The sequence below is a fragment of the Haemorhous mexicanus genome, chromosome 17 (assembly GCF_027477595.1).
Source record: "Haemorhous mexicanus isolate bHaeMex1 chromosome 17, bHaeMex1.pri, whole genome shotgun sequence".
Classification (NCBI taxonomy): Eukaryota; Metazoa; Chordata; class Aves; order Passeriformes; family Fringillidae; genus Haemorhous; species Haemorhous mexicanus.
The window spans coordinates 4,192,816-4,209,700 of record NC_082357.1 but is presented as its reverse complement, the minus strand read 5'-3'; the positions used below and the strand labels follow the sequence as shown (position 1 = coordinate 4,209,700).

Here is a 16,885-nt window from a genome sequence, read left to right as displayed (position 1 = left end):
CCACGTCCTGTACCTGTATCATTTTTCCTCAGCAGGGCCAGAGCACAGATGCACAGCTCTGGATCCCTGGCACTTGGGAGATGCTGTCCTTTTCTGGATGGGTTTTCCTGGAAAGTTGTGTAGGCTGGCAATCTGCAAGTCTGAGCATGGAGACAAAGACTAGAAAACAGCAAATAGATTCCTGCTAGAAACTGCTTTAAAAAACCCCCACAGATCCTGTGGGACTGCTTTAGAAGAAATGTTCTCAAGTTTGCCGTTTTGGACAAGGTTTATTTTGGGCAGCATTTTGCTCAGCATACTTGTGACTATGCATATTGTAACTCTATAAAGAGAATCTAAAGAAAAGAAAAACCTGAAAAAAACAACATATTTGACTGAAAAAAAAATCAGCATACAAATGATCAGGTCACACAAAGGTGGTTATTTTCCCTGAGTTCACACTGAGCAAGCCTCAGATTTTATCAGGTCTTTCTAGAGGTATAAAAGTACTGTTCAAACCTCAAATTAAAGGTCACATCACATAAACATCACCAATCACCACCACTGCCAGCCATATTTTATCTAAATGAAATTTTTAAGAGAGACAAAATGAAAACATTTAAATCAACACTATTTTAGAAATAAAGAACTGAGCACTCCTACACAATTATCTTGCACACAGACCTAAGAACTCAAAGCACATTAATAAAGGAGGAAATGTGTTTGCTGTGTAAAATTTTATAAGTTTGAAATTGGAATCTAGTGGTATATTATGTCAAGCATGCCATTGCATGATGTCCTATACTCCAAAAATGTACAGTTTCATGTCTCTAAAGCCATGCTTTATCTAAATTTACTAATATACAAATCCACAATGAACTTGAAACTCAAAAAATTCTGAGCCTGCAGACAAAAAAATTCTAAGAGATCCTAATTTCATTATTCTAAAAGCAAACCTAAATCTTTCCAAAAATGCACATCTCATCAGGTCTCTGATATTCCTCGATTTAAATGTCGTATTTGTGTATAATGATCTTGATGACTGCATTGTAAGATTCCTACATCTTGTAATACTCCTATATATTCCTTCTATTTCCTAATTACAAACAGCACTCATTTAGCACCAGGTCTGGCTCAATTTCCAGCTGCTGGGATAAGAGCTTTCAATGTGAGTTCAACACTAAAAAAAAAAATCCATTTAAAATTTTGTTTTCCCATTAATAACTGAACTTCCTTTTGCCCCAACAACTCACAAATGTCAAATAACTAAATAACACAGCCACAATAATAGCCCCAAACCCAATAAAGAATAAAGTAGCCTTTCTTGCCTGTCAGAGGACCCCATTTTCTATTCTGAGCAGGCAAGCTGAAAGCACTGCTCTTCTGTCATTCCCTGACAGTTATAGACTAGCTCTGCACCTTATTAAAGATTAAGGCTTGCCCAGGCATTCTCTTTTGGCCATCTCCTGTCTGCAGCCCAGCATTTATTGCAGGGCAGCTGGAGATTAGCAGCACACATCCTGCCTGAAGAGAGCACTCTACCTGAGATGAGGCTGCATAACCAAATGTCACCAAGCCATGCAAAAAGCACTCCATGGAAAATCACAATATTTCACTTTATTTAGTTGTTCTAGATAACCGTGTCCTCTGGGTTACATATGCAAGGGATCTCTCTCATTTAAGTTATTTTTGGTTTTTTATAGATACTGAAAAATCAACTCAAACTACTCACAGGCTGCCTTTTTGTGCTGAAAAGGAGATTGGGTTTTTTTCTTTGTTAAAAAAAATGATGAACACAATTATGCAAGAGTTATGTAAGGCTCCATCGCGTGCAAACATTTGCTACCTGGTTTTGGTCTGATGCAGACATGTTCCAGGGAAAACGCAGCAGGCTGAGGTACTGCACAAAACATCTCCCTTCAGGGGAGTTCCATCAAGCACTGTGTCCCTGACTGTTCAGCAAAGACCACTTTGAACCATCACCATTTCTTGGGGGCCATCATGAACAATCACCACACAATTTTTACCCAAAGAATTCACAAAGCTTGCATGATCCCATGGAACATCTAACACCGTTGTCAGGAGCTCTCTTTGAAACACATGTTTTTTAAGATCAGCATTTTTAGGACCATTTTTAGTTATTTCTCAGCTGACATCTCAAGTTATTAATTGAATATCATCATGCATTTTCCAGGCTACCACTTTACTTTCATTTTGCTTTCTCTAACTTTTGAAGACATGCTGAAAAGCAGTTGCAAATGGCCTACTAGCACAAATTGTAAACAAATAAAAACTTGTTCTATTGCAAAGAATCGAAAAGAGAAAAATAAACAGTTTTTAACAGCTTATGGTGGTTTTTCATGTAAAAAAAATTTTGTTTGAGGACAGACAGAAAATTTAATTTTCCTTCCTCTTCAAATGAGAATTATTAAGTAGTAGAATATTCCACATCTTTCAGTAAAGTTTTACATATACAAATAAAACTTACAAAGGATATTGGAAAGGTTTAGGCTATAATCACTGGATGCTAAACCAGTAAATGCAGGATGATCAGAAACTTATTGAAAAGCTGAATTTTGAGGCAGAGATTTCTGTTTGCTTAAGAAAGTATTTTCAATATTGGTAATGCATTGTAAAGTTTTATCTATTCAGCCTTTGATACGAAGGGCTCCATTCACAGGATCTAAACCAGCAGAATTTCACTGGGCTAATGAGTCCATCAATAGCTTATCAAGAATTAGACAGATTAATGTCAATTTTACCAAAGGAAACTTATCAGTCAAGTGCCAACCCCAGGAGAGCTGAGGAGCCTCCCTGAGCTGCAGGTACAGACATTTATTGACTGCTGAACTCCACGTGGACATGGCCAGCCTGAGGTGGATGTGGTGCCACAAGCCAGGCTCCCAGCTTCCCAAAGAGGAGCATCCCTCAGGGAATCCTGGTTTTGAACAAGCTCCAGGGCTCAGGAGCAGCAGCCCCCCAGCTGCTGGAGCTGTGCAGGGTGCTGGGCTGAGTGCCCTGCCATGCTTCTTGTGGTGGAAGAGGACTTTCATGGGTATGGGTCACCCTCCTGAAGTGGTGATGATGCTGTGAATGTGGTCTGTTTGCCCTTTGGTAGAGATTAAACACTGAGACCCTGCCTGCTGAATTATTCCCTGCTCAGTCATGATGAACATACTGAAATGGTGCTCATGCCCTTTGAGTTCACTTTTGGGTGGGCTCTATATCCCAATAGGGATTGAAGAGACTTCCTTCTCAGTGTCTGCATGATTCTCATTAGAATATTACTGCATGACACCTTTCCTTGAAGCAGGAAATCCACAGGGAATTCCCAGCTGGCAGGGTGGTATGGGCTTCCTGTAAAGCAGCTCCCAACACAATTAAAAGCCGCGCTGTAAAAATAACCATAACCAGTGGCTGTGGTATCCTGGGGTGGGATGGAATGAAGTTAAACACAGGAAGAGAAGCAAAGGAAAGGAGAAGAATATTCCACAGCTCTAAAACAATCATTTCCTATTGATGCAGAAATATCATTATTCTCAGTATGAGTCAAAATACATTAGCATTCCATCTGCCAATGCTGCAGCAACCATTTTTCTCCATTTCTGTTTGACCTCAAGCCTTTTATGCATAAATGTCAGGGCTCTTTACAATTAATCATGTCTACCACAGACTAATTGTGGACAACAGTAGTGCAATTAACACAAATTTGCTTCAAATATTCCTGAACATTCAAAAAGCATTCATTGACACAAGTGTTTGGTACCTAACCACAAAAACTGACAATTCTTTTCTCTTTTCAAGCAGCCTGTGCACTAGGAAGCTGAACACACCACCAAGGGTGAGAGCAAGATTGCAAAATATTCTATCAATTCTTAAAATACAGTTGCTTCAGTGTGACTTACTATAAATATGTACTGGGAGAAAACAAGCAAAATAACAAATATGAAATAGATTCATCTTTTAATCTTAAGAATAGGGTAATACAGTGAATATAAAGACACTGAAGCATATTTTGTCTAATAAAAAAATCCTAATTCTACCTCAATTTAATTTAAAAAATATTTTTAAAGCTGATTTTAAGAAAAGAAAAATATTTACAAATAAGAAACAATTAGACTTGTATTGTTTGCCTTGATTCATTCTCAGGACTATGCCTGGTACTGTGTTAGTAGCTCAGCAAGGAACTGATGGCAGAAGTCTCTTGAAGCACAGAAAGCTATTTGTAAAGCCTGACCTAAACACAAAAGATGTAGATGACATTTTCCTCTTTTATTTTTATTTTTAATACATGCTTTACATTAAAGAATTTCTTGGACAGTTGTGCTATTTCTAATCAGGCCCCATGGCAAATATTCACCAACCCTCACAGGAATAAACTATTCTCACTTCAAACAATTGTTACAGTTTGAATCCAATTGACTCTAGACAAAAGTACTGAGATAATCAGCATATTAAAGCCAACACTATAACCATATGTTAATTATGTAAATGATTCATTTTAATCAGCTAGAACCATGTAAAGAGTTACAAGGAATGCAAATGTAGGGAGTTATTAAAAATCTCATTATTATTCATCTTGGTTCCATGCGTGAATGTATCCATCCAAACAGATGAATTAATAGTTAGATGAAAGATGAAAGAGCTAGAGGGGAAGTCTGTGGGAAACCATCTGTCTTGCTTTGTATCCCTCCCAGGCTTCAACTAGCCTGCAAGAGCTACATGGAGAACAACCCCGGAGCACAGACAGGGACTGTCTCCACAGCTCCTCGACCAGGAGGCAACGCTGCCACAAAAATAAAATAGAAAAATTAGAAAAAAAAAGAAGGAAAAAAAAAATCACAAGTCTAACCCCTTCCCAAACTGGGCCAGGAGGTAGAAAGGGAAACCAGAATAAGTTCAGATGAATTGTTACAGGAATGGGGTTCAGTGCTGACCAAAAATATATGGCAAGTGTTGATTTACAAAAAAGCTGTGCAGCATTTGGAGGACTTACCTAAAGAAGGGCCTCTCACTATTGTCATTTAGATGTTCAAAGACTGTACTGTGACTGTGACCTGAATTAGTAACTGAACTGGTTCTCTTAATTCCAGCAGAAATCCTGTTTGTGGGAAACACCAAAAGCCTTTTAGCAATACTAGTCCCTACTTAGTCTTGCTTTTCCAGGGAAAAGGGGGGAATTGCAATGAATTAAGTCATATTCCTGTAAGGACTATTTTTCATTTATCCATTCCCTGAGTTCTCTGAGCAAAGAAAATGAATTCTACACCACAGTCATTTATAAGAGAAAAAGTAAGGGCCAAATGCCTTGGTCATTCCTGACTGTGTCACCATTTTTCAGCCTTCTCCAGACAACACCACCTCTACTGGGAAAGAAAATAAGGATTAGCTGGAAAGGTGGTGTTTAAAGCCACAGGAGGAATAAAAGGGTAGATTCACCTTGCAACTCCTCTCAAATCTTCCACAGCACATGATTTAAAATTCAAAACACAACTCGCTGTTAAAATCCTCAGTTAAATTCAGCTACCACTACTCTGCAGGTGAAACCCAAACTCCATAAACAAAACTCATGAAGAACACAATTACAACACGGAAGAATACGTCTATTCCCAAGAAATAATTTTCCTTCTAATATAAAGAGTTAACAGAAGTAATTTTAAAAATGTTTGCCAGTTTTCAGAAGCTTTATAAAGCTTTGTTCTTCATACTCTAATTCTTTCATGTTTTCCTGCCTGATGTCTCCTAATGCAGTTTCACTAGAATCATTCTATTTTTGATCTTTAATCCTTTTATATGTTTTTTTCTTTGCTTACTCTTGCATGCCTTTGTAGTTTATGTAATTGGGTCTTTGCACCATTTTAGCAGGGTTTAGCACTGCACAGCTTGTCAAATTTAAGTAGAAGTGAGAATAATCTATCACTGCTATAATAAATAAGCGAGTAAATTCACATATCACCGACCTAAAGTGAATGTTTGCCACAAAAAATTGTAAACTGCAATTCCCCTCATTCTGCCAAGGCTGGCAAAGCTTTTATGCATTCTGTAATCCAGAAACAAATGCAACTGCACAGAAAGTACCTCAAATCCCCAAAACTTCATTAAAAATGGCTACACGTGTGCAGCAAAACAAGATTTCATTAATTTCTTCTTAAGGTGCCTGTGTAAATTCAACTTAGGGAAAACTGTCTGACAGCTTTGTAACTACTGACTGACATTCTTCAGCAAGCTTCAGTGAGAACAGAACGTGATTTAAGCACATCCCAGTGATGATAAACATGGCAAATAAAAAAAAGAGCATTCCTACATCACCCGAAATAAAGAGCATTTTAAGTTCCTAGCAAATCTTTGCTAGTCTAAAAATCATTATAAATTCAACCTCAATATATACTAAATATAGTATATTTTACTATAATCTTCAATCATCAAGTATTCCATTCTTTTTACAAACAGATTTTGTATTTTACAAAATAGTTTATGATCCTGATAGAAACTTTAAAAAAAAACACTCTTGCTTTCCCACTGTCCAAAAAATCTAAAACTACAAGCAAGTCCTTATCACAAGTCTCCCACAAACATCTCTATAGCATTTTAATTCTATACTATATGCAAACACATCAAAATCTGTTCCTGAAATGTTCAAACTGGCTGTGAAAACTTTCATGAAATGAAAATACACAATCCACATTAGGCTCTAAGAGAAACAGGACTCTACTCATATGCTCAGGACAGAAATCTCTCTCATATAATTAAATACACAGGCATCCTTCCCTACATGCATGAGACAAAAATCTAATACATATGAAGCAAACTGAAAGGAGTTTCCAGCCTTCCACTCATGATTTTGTCCACATTACAAGGATCACTTCCTATTTATGCAGGCACTAGTGCATAAACCACAGCACAGGGGAGCACAGGAAATCACAGGGAGAAAAAGGAGCTGCAGAAAGAGTGTATAGATGGAATCCCAGATTGATTTGGGTTGGAAGGGAACTTAAAGCCCATCTCATTCCACCCCTGCCATGGCAGGGACACCTTCCACTGTCCCAGGCTGCTCCAAGCCCTGTCCAACCTGGCCTTGGGCACTTCCAGAGATCCAGGGGCAGCCACAGCTGCTCTGGGCACCCTGTGCCAGGGCCTCACCCCCTCACAGGGAATATTTCCTTCCTCATATCTAATGTAAACTTACTCTTCTTCAGTTTAAGGCTATTAGTATGATGATATGATAATTTTAATTTACTAAAATCTTGTTCATCATTACCAACCCAGAGCAGAAGAAATCATATCCTTATTGTTGTAGTCACCTCTGTTCTGTCATGATATAAATGGGGAACTACAAATTTTCTGCAAAAGATGCTCCAGTATCTGTACTTTTGGTCTGGGACAGAGTCAAAGGATGCTCCTTCCCACCTTTATACATTTCTCACCACACTGGACCCTTTCCAAGCTCTCCCCAGGGGTGGTGAAGAGGGGAGAAAGCTGGCATTCTTCTCTGAAATCACACAGTGAATCCTGCAAGAACAGGACTTGGCAATGGCCACCTGCAGGCCCTCAAGAATTGCTGTGAGGTTCCACTTGGCCGTCACTCACTAACTCTGACTTGCTCACAGGATTATTTCTGCTGCACACACCTCAACACATTAACACTCCTGTGAATGAAAAAGGAAAAAAGGCAAGGTTCCTTTTCAGGGTAAGAAGGTTTCTTGAAGCCAAAATGTCACAGATATGGGAATTTTTGAGCCACTTTACACAAAGCAAAACAAACAAAAACCAGCAAATAAAACCCACTTTGCTAAGGCTCATTTATTTCACTTTACCATGTATTTCTTCATCTCTCTTTTCCATGACCTCTTATCTTCCTTTTCCTGATCACAGACTATTTTTGATCCATGCTTCAGCATTTCAGACCCTATCATCAATATTAACACTAGAGGAAAACTTGAGAAAATGTGATTGTATCTGAGTGCTAGGATCCTAATTCAGGAAAGCACTTCAGCAGGTGCTTTACTGTAATTTCAGTACCTCCTTGAATGGGAATATTGCTGAGCACATGTCAAAATGCTTCTTTACTGCAGCCTGCCAAATGAAATATGGATTAATTACAATTTGTAGCACGAAACTTTACATCACTGTGGCTTCAAAAGAAGTGAAGATTTGGTGCATTCACAGTTTGTTTTGTCACCTATGTTCGCAAATTAAAAAGGAAAAAAGGAGAAATTGTATATTTAAAACAATAATTCAGTAAAAATTAAGGTCAGGTAACACAAGGGTTTGTTTGCCTTTGATTTATTCAGTTATCCCTAGCAGTAACACACCATGACCATTCCCCTCAGTGCTGAGCTTAGACAGGAGACCACGTTGGTCTTGGACTCAGATCCGTGCCTTTCTGCTGTGATTTCAGTCCCAGTGTCCCCTCAGACATGGCTGTGGCTGCACACCCCCCTGTGACATCAAGGCTTGCACCCTGCCCCCCTGGACAGGCCATGCAGCACAGCGAGGTTTGCTCCTGCATTCCTGAGCCTCTGTGAGCCTGATGGAAACAACCCCAGATGGAAGCATGGGATGCTCCTGCGGCTGGGACATCCAGAGAGGCACAGGATGCTCTGCCAAAGCCCTGCACACCAACAGATGCTGTCACACATCCAGCAGCACCTCTAAATTAGGCCTCAGCTGAGCTGCTGAAGAAGGGATATGCAAAAACCTCTAAAGAGCTAGCCTGTGCTTTAAGTGTTTTTCCTCCTACTTGACAAAATTTGACAGCCAAAAACGGCAGACAAGGCTTCAGAGCACTGATTATTTAAATAGATTACTTTACAAATGTCACTCTTTGCAAACACATAGGCAACATGATTGCTGTTTCTTTCAGCGCTGTATTAGATACAGACTCAATAAATGGGATGTTTAAAAAAAAATCCAAACATTTATGAATCGTTTGAACCTACTGTACTGTGTCTTGTTTACTGCTGCTCTAGGAAGCTTTTCTTAAAATAACGTGTTAAGTCTCAGAGGGATTATCCTGAAATGAAATTTTTAATAACAGCAAAATAAACTCATCCTTCACAGTGCTCTGTGTCTCATGACTTACTGTTAACTCTCACCTCTCCTCCCATCATCCTTCTGTATCTACTAGCAAAATTTTATTACCTCCTACGCCAGTTTCAGGTATCTGAAGCAGAGTTATGCTTCATACATGTTCTGGAGAACAGAAATTAGATGCCTAAATAATTCTGCAGATTTAAAAACCTTACCCATAATGGCTCACAACTGTAGGAGGCCAAGACAAACTCCAGAAGTGAAGGACTGAGGATTGCACACTACAAAGAGAAAAGGCTGAGGCTGGTATTGTTGTCTCTAGGTAGATAATGGCCCACAAGGCAAAGGGTAGAAATAATGCATTTTGTACACCCACTCTCCATAAAACAGTGGGAGGTTAAATGGCACAAGAAAAGATGTGTAACTCAAGCACTGGGGGAAAGAAAACCCCCCCAGTGCAAGTGCGAAATGCCTGTTAGAGAGTCCCTGTCCTTCCAGAAGGGGCTCAGCACGTCTCAGGAGTGAAGCAGGCAAAGCTGATCTTGCTTTCAGGCAGAAAGGCTGATGATGTGATTCCACTAGGTTGCTTCCTCCCCTATTTCCTCTATGTCTTTGATATATATCTCTTCTACGAGGTAGCAGTACTTTGAGAGCTTCCTCATTTGTTTGAGGATATTTTGCATTTTTAATCTCGCAGACAGCAAACACAGTGGGAAACAGTGGCTGGGAGCAAAACTAAAGAGAAATAGAGCCCTGTAATGTCCAAACTGCAAGGGTAATTAAACACGCAAACAGTTCAGTAGGGCAGCAGTGAAACTGAGGGAACCAAAATTACTGGGATGTTTAAAACAAGATTAAATATCTTCCAAAAGCTCTGCTTTAAGCCAACCTCCAAGTTCTATAGCATATACATTCAAGAGGACAGGCTGAATTAGCATCATGATCCTTGCTGGCCAGAACATCTTTTAATCCATGAACTGGAAATCCCTCTTCACAGCAAAAAAATGTTCTTGTATAAATGTATACATTCACTTTCTAATTCTGAACTTGAAAAAATAATAACAATAAAAAGAAAAAATAACAAAAACCCCTCAGGTTTTGTTACATTAGAGAAAAGGTTTTCACCAAAGAGCATGGAATCAATTTTTAACAAAGTGTTCTGCCCTGAGACAGAGAGAGAAAAAGAACCACATCACGTTCAATCTGATTTTTCTATTCCTGCAGTGGCTAACATATAATCAAAGTCTCCTGTCCTGTTAGAGTACAAAAGCTAACTATTAAACAAAGTCACAAAGGGTGTACACCAGTTTTTCCCAAAAGGGTGTGAAGGGTAATTAACATTAACTATTCCATCATATTCTTGAATTACAACTGTTATTTAGCAAATAAAACCAAAATTTTTCTTAATTTAAAACTTGTATTCTCCCCTCCAAGGAAACACAGTGCTGAAGCAGAATTCTTTAAGCACACAGAAGAACAAAGAGGTAACCCTAACAAATATTGACAAAGCAAGAGTATCAGTATATTCACAGCCAAATTACTTCTTTAGATTCAATCATTAGGTCAGGGAGTAAAACAGACACCACTTAGGCAGCACATTTGAGACCCACCTCAGCAGCTAACACTCATCATTCTCAAGAAATAATTCCAGAAAGATTTGAAATGCTTGCAAGTACACAGTGTTCCTTAAAAATACACCTGGGATCTGTTTCTGAAAGTGTCTGGTTCCCGACTCGCCATCTATTTTTGTGATGAGGATGCCAGATCATATTTTTTTTGCAAAGGAATGGAAGAATGGTGACCAGAAGATAATTTTAATTAATAAGATTAGAAATGGTTATGCCATTTTGTAACACAGAAGTGTCTAAATTACATTAAAAGAGATAACATTTCTAAAAGATATGGGAAAATGGTAGAGTGGCAGAATGATAGAATGGCAAAAGTGCCAAACATTGAGAAAAACAGGCATTTCTAAAGTCTTCAGAATGCTTGAAGGAAATGAAGCATTAGACAGATAATTTTGCTGTACCAGAAAAGAAGTGCTCAAAAAACAAATAAAGCTATGAAATATCGGTTTAAATAATTACATAGCCTGGCTCTGACCCAGAACTACTCTTAAGCATTTCAGGTATCTGATCCTGACATCTAGAACTCAGGGGAGAAAAATCTCTACAAAGCACTCAACTAACAAAGTGAAAATGTGAACCAGAAGTTCTCATCCCTCCTATTCAGAAGAGCAATACTACTACACATTTATTAATATTTTGAGATAATCTCTTCCAGGCTAAATTAGACTTAAAGCATCACCTCTGCCCTCCTTGATCTCCCATTTCTTATTAGAACCCAGAGAATAAAAATACCTTGCTCAACATTTTGCTAATATCCTTCTAGGCAAAGCACTTTATGTTAAAGAAAAAGAAATTAGTTTGGTTCTGCAAGAACCAACCAATAATAACGCAAATGACAAATTTGCAGGCAGACACCTTAAGCCAGGATTACGCCGACCTCAAACTGACCGCAGAACAGCACATAAAAAGCACATTTCACAGCCACTTAAACAAGACAATGCTCCTTGAGAAGGAGCACCAGAGATAAACACATTGCCACCACAAGTTACCACGCCGTGAATAATTTTAAGGCAGGTATAAAGACCTTATGCTGTGTCAAGCAAGGTTCCAGGCACTCCTTAGAACTCCATCAGTTCCAGCGGACTGACAAGGAGGTATTTAAGAAATATTCTCCCTCAGGAACAAATCATGTTGTCCAGAAAATTAGTGGAGTCCCACTTTTTTCCCCTATGAAACTCAGGTAACTTTGTCTCATCACCTTCACGTGGGACTAAGGACAAGTGTGGCCCTATTGCTGCCCCGAGTAAAATGATGTGAGATATTAAACCCAACTAACATCCATCTAAAAAGGAAGTTAACAAAAAACATGATATGGAGAATTAAGGCTGGAGGGAAAGGGAAAGACCCTGTGTAGATTTGTGTCTAATTGCAGGAAAATAAAAGCAGAATACCAAAGAGTTTTGGTTTAGAATTCTCCTGCATATTTCAGTGAAAAGACTTACTGGCTGTCCAGAACTCACAGACTCTGTTTACAGACCTGGCACAGAGCTTCTTACATTATTAAAAGCCAGGCATTACACAACAGAAAAGCAATGTCTGCCTTGCATTTTTGTGTCATTCCTCTCCACCCCAGAAAAGAAAAAAAAAAAGAGACTGATATGAAATGCCCACTGACATTTTTAGGTCAACACACGTTCACAACGTCTGTGTAATATTCTGATACAGCAAAAACAGTCAATCACTGTAATTTTCTGCCAGCAAAGCATGCTTTTCCACAATGGCCAACTCTAATGGGTTCAATTACAATACAAATCACAAAATAGAAGAGTATTTGGTTCTCAAGGTCTTTGTCAACACTAGATGCTATCACATCACTGGAAATGACAAATTCCACTCTCTGCATAAACATTTCATACATCAGTTCAAAAGTCTGCAGTGCCTTCCTCCCCTTCACTACCACTATACCTCTGAAATCCAAAAGTAACTCATTTCAGACATTATATGCAAAAAATACATCCCTGCAGTCATCATGAAGATTTGCCATCATAAAGCTGATTACAGTGACAATTACACTGAATGTGGAACATTACAAGGCGTAATATCACAAGCTTTTAAAGTCAGTTGGCAACATTGCACCAAATGCCTCTCAAAAATCAGATTTCAAGCGCTAGCATCCTTGAAATGCATCATAAATTTGCTCATGGGTTGAAAGTGTCTCCTAAATCTATAGTTGTATATAGTATAGCTGCATCTTAAGGAAACACACTGCATGTAGGGGCACAGACTCTGAGCTGTCAGACCCATCTCCTTTGTTTTTCACCCAGTGACACTCAAAAACCTGCCACAGATCAAAGCTCACATGAACTTCCTTCCTTCCAAACCTGTGCTGCCCTGTTGGGAACATCCTCAGCAGCCTTGGCTTACAATACAGGATGTCTACACTGGGCTTAATTGTGCCTAGCAATCCTCCTGGCCAGTGGAAGGCTTTTTCAGATGGGAAATATGCACCAACATCTGTTACATCTCCCTGTGCCTGATTTTAACCGTTCCTTCACGGAGGAAGGCGTAAAAATACAAACATTCATCTCTGCAGTACAAAGCCCCTGTAAAAAACTCACTCCAGTCACCCCAGCACAGTAAGCCAGTTAAAAATGGTGCGCAGAGAATCCTGAAATGGATGGATTTCATTTCCTGTAACAGCAGCCTTCCAGAGGTTTGAGTGAGTTTCAACAACTTCTCTACAAAATAAGTCACCCCAGGAGCCAGGGAGGACACTCACTTTCCCAGACACACTGACCAGTTCTAGGGTGAAACACATCCATCTATTTATTTTCTCACAGAAGGATCAGTTTTAAAAAATTTCTTTGGGTATCAACAACTTCAAGTAATATTTAGAAGCATTCAGAAGAAAATCCAATGCTTGCCTTCATTTTCTGTTTAAGATTGTGAATGGTTCAACTGACTTGGAACACTGAGACATTTCTGCACAGACTTTTTTAAAATGAATGGGAAACACCAGACCTGAGTTGATAGGGAATATCAAGGAGGAAGACCAAGACTGGCTGGTCTTTTAAGAATGGGGCCTAACCCCAGCTGCTATGTTTCACCTGGCCTCAAATCCTCTTGTATTTGGGTAGCAGAAGTGGGACAGATATTTACGTTTTAAATGTAAAGAGATGACAAAGAGAAAATGGATGACAAAGAGAAAATGGAAGACAGATTTTTTTTTTTTTTTTTTTTTTTTTAAGGGCTGGTCACAGACAGTTTAAGATAGTTTTAGGATTTCAAGTTTGCTTTTTTTTTGGTTTTAAACATGAGGCCAAAAAAAAAAAAAAAAAAACACCTCCCTCCCCCATAACAGCTCGGTGTCTAGATATAAGATTTTTTAAAAAGCAATAATCAAAAGTGTAATTTATTCCTGTGTTCCAGAAGGAGGGGTTGCCCCAATTCCATTCCATTTCCCTGAGAGAGAGGAAAGCTGGTGCTGTGTTTTCCATGCTCACCTCAGAGCAGACTCTTGCGTGACTTGTCACAACAGAACATGTTTGCTCATTCTGCTGCCTCTGTCTCAGGACAAGGTGGAAAAGGGAACCTTCCTTGGAATGAAGATCAGACTGAACCCATGCTCTCTATAGCATGGACCTGAGCAGACACTTTCCAGGTACCACAACCTTAAAAGCCAATCTGTAGTAATTAATTGCTACAAGTGCATAACAAAATATAAATTTGAGATACTGAGGGGATCAGACCTTTTCAAGTACGGCTCAGCCTCTACAGAATCAAATTTTGTTGAGATTCTGCTAACAACTCCCATGGATTTCTTAAGTATTTGCCTTTTCTGGTTTTTGTATACAAACAGTCAAAATTCTCTTCCATCCTGGTGGTTTTTGAAGGCTCTAAAGTCTTCATGTTTGGGGTTTGTTTTTGCTTTTTTAGTAACTGAAATGAAAATATTTTCATTCTGAGCATTGAAATACAGCTGTGGAGGTTTACCTTCTCTCTGTACCTCAACTGTTGGCAAGATGTAAATTAATTTTAAAACGTATTCATATACCATTTTTCAGTACAATTCCAAGTCAAAGAGATAGAAATCCAGCAAAAGTGAGCTTGCTTCATTTTAAAAACCTGTTCCGTATTTCTCAAAATACTAAAAATATATCTCTAAAATCTTTTTGCACAAAAAAGGTGGCCAAGCACTAAGCCAAATCTCCCAAAAACAACATCAACCCAAATCCTGCACACAGGAAATACATACCCAACACTTGGAGAATAAGGAATCCTTTTGCACAGAGGGCAAACACCTCCAAACTTGCTCTCACATATCTGAAGCAGGTCCCATGGTACAGACCCTGTTCAGCATCCAGCTGAGCTGAGTTCAATCCCCTGAGCTGCCCTGACACAGCAAAGGACTTGCCAGGTTTGCTAGTTCCCTTCAATCAGCACCACTCTGAGGCTAGCAGGGAGAGAAAGAATGCTTCATTCTCTGTGATTATCTCCAGGATCATTCACAAATGCAGGAATTTGTGCTTTCCCTCACCTACAGTCACCTTTTATTTCTCAGTTTTAACCAACTACAGGGCTATAGCTTTTAAAGAGCCTGACTGTTATTTTCTAAACCTGTTCTTATTATTCCCTTTGGAATACTCACCCAGGTTTAGGTTCTAACATAATTGCAAGGTTTTCTCTAGAATGGAAATAAAATGTTTGGAAATTCCCTTTTTCCTCTTTCTTAGTTTCAAGTGTCAATATGTTTCTCAAAGTGTTTGAAACATGCTCATGTTCAGCACCACTGGCAGTGAAAATAAAGACAGCTGATGTGTACCTGCACAGCTGCTGGTAATTTACAGACAAACCCTTGGATCTGCATTTTGGCAGCACTTTTTTGCCTGGCTTGGATGTTCTGAAGCTTACATGTCTGGAGATGCATTTTGCTGAATTTTCTATACATTCAAATGGTACAGAGAAAGCAAAGTGTCCCAGACACATCTCCTAACAAACCAATATATGAACAACATACCATTTGCTCCTCCATGACTTTGAAATGCAACTAATTAACCAACTGGAGGGCATTACATGCTTTGCAATAATATGGCAAAGTGAGGACAGAGACAACAAAGTGAACTATGAGATGAAAAAGCCTTGGGATTATAAGCATTAAATAATAATTTTACTCTCTCAGAATTAAAAAAAAATACAATAAAAAGCAGTATAGTTCAGATCAGTTCACTGTTTTCAGTACTTTTAGCTTTATTTTAAGAAGTTGCTTTTACAGAAGGATACTTATCAAAGTCTGATTAGCTTTTCCTTGATGACTAACATTTGTTGAAATGCACCATGCTTTATTTAGTTCTAGGCCCCAAATAAAATGAGAGCATGAACCGTTCTGACTCCTGAATATATAGGTAAGAGACTTTCTTTTCTCAGCTTGGTCAGTAAAAAAACCATATGTACATTTAAAAAAAAATATATTTTTTTAATGATTTAATAAACCCATCAGAATCGGAAGATTAAGTCACTCGAGAAGCTCTCTAGCTCATGCAGGTAGAGAAAGAAAAGGAACCAGGATATCCCAGGATTAGGGAATTTACCCTAATCCACAATAATCTGAGTCTTGTGCAACACAGGGAGAAAGTCTGGCACAGAGAATTTACCTAGGTCAATTTCAAATTATATATTTACAATGTTCATGACCTGTCACTCCACTAAAAAAAAGCCCCAAGTATTATTCCAAATTATTTGTGAAATCTGACTGTCAAATATTTGTCAGGTGTGCCTTCACCACTCTTAGGAAGCAAATGAGCAATGCAATTTCCAATATGTTCAGGTGAAAGTACTTGTACTTGAAATACCTACACCCTCACTGCATTTTTTGCACAACCTGATGTACTGAAATAGACATTTCATATGTTTTTACAACACCCTCTTTGAAAGCAGGTCTGAGGAAACAGTTACCTGCACACCTCAGTTAGAAAAAGCAAGCAAGCAGACAAGCCAAAAGATGTATTTCAGCTGGGTTTCTAACATTAGCTCATGCAGCACAAGATACATTACCAGAGGGTAAATAGGTAAAATATTCAAGCAAACTCCATTAAAATGGCTGTTCTATAATTAGATGTACAAGCATATTTTTATATCAGTTGTGAATCATTCCACTGAAAGCAAAAGAACTTCAAAGCTGTATCTCCTGTCATAATTTGGCCATCAGAAGTTTTATTACTGATCATTATGCATGAGTCAGAAATGAGGGGAAAAAAAAAAAAATCAGCTGAAATTCCAGATCCTTGGAACAAGCAGTATCAGCTTGCTGG

The 16,885-nt window shown here is 38.7% G+C and overlaps 1 protein-coding gene across 37 annotated transcripts in view; it reads right to left on the bottom strand.

Moving 5' to 3' along the window:
* RBFOX1 (RNA binding fox-1 homolog 1) overlaps positions 1-16,885 on the bottom strand; it is a 1,186,796-nt gene that overhangs the window by 216,457 nt on the left and 953,454 nt on the right. The window contains exon 1 of one of the 37 annotated variants that reach the window (XM_059861579.1): positions 4,976-5,064. The exons of the other annotated variants lie outside the window; for them this stretch is intronic. The gene's annotated coding sequence lies outside the window, so the exon portion shown is untranslated. Of the gene's footprint in view, positions 1-4,975; positions 5,065-16,885 lie in introns of those variants that run through there. 37 annotated transcript variants of the gene reach the window in all.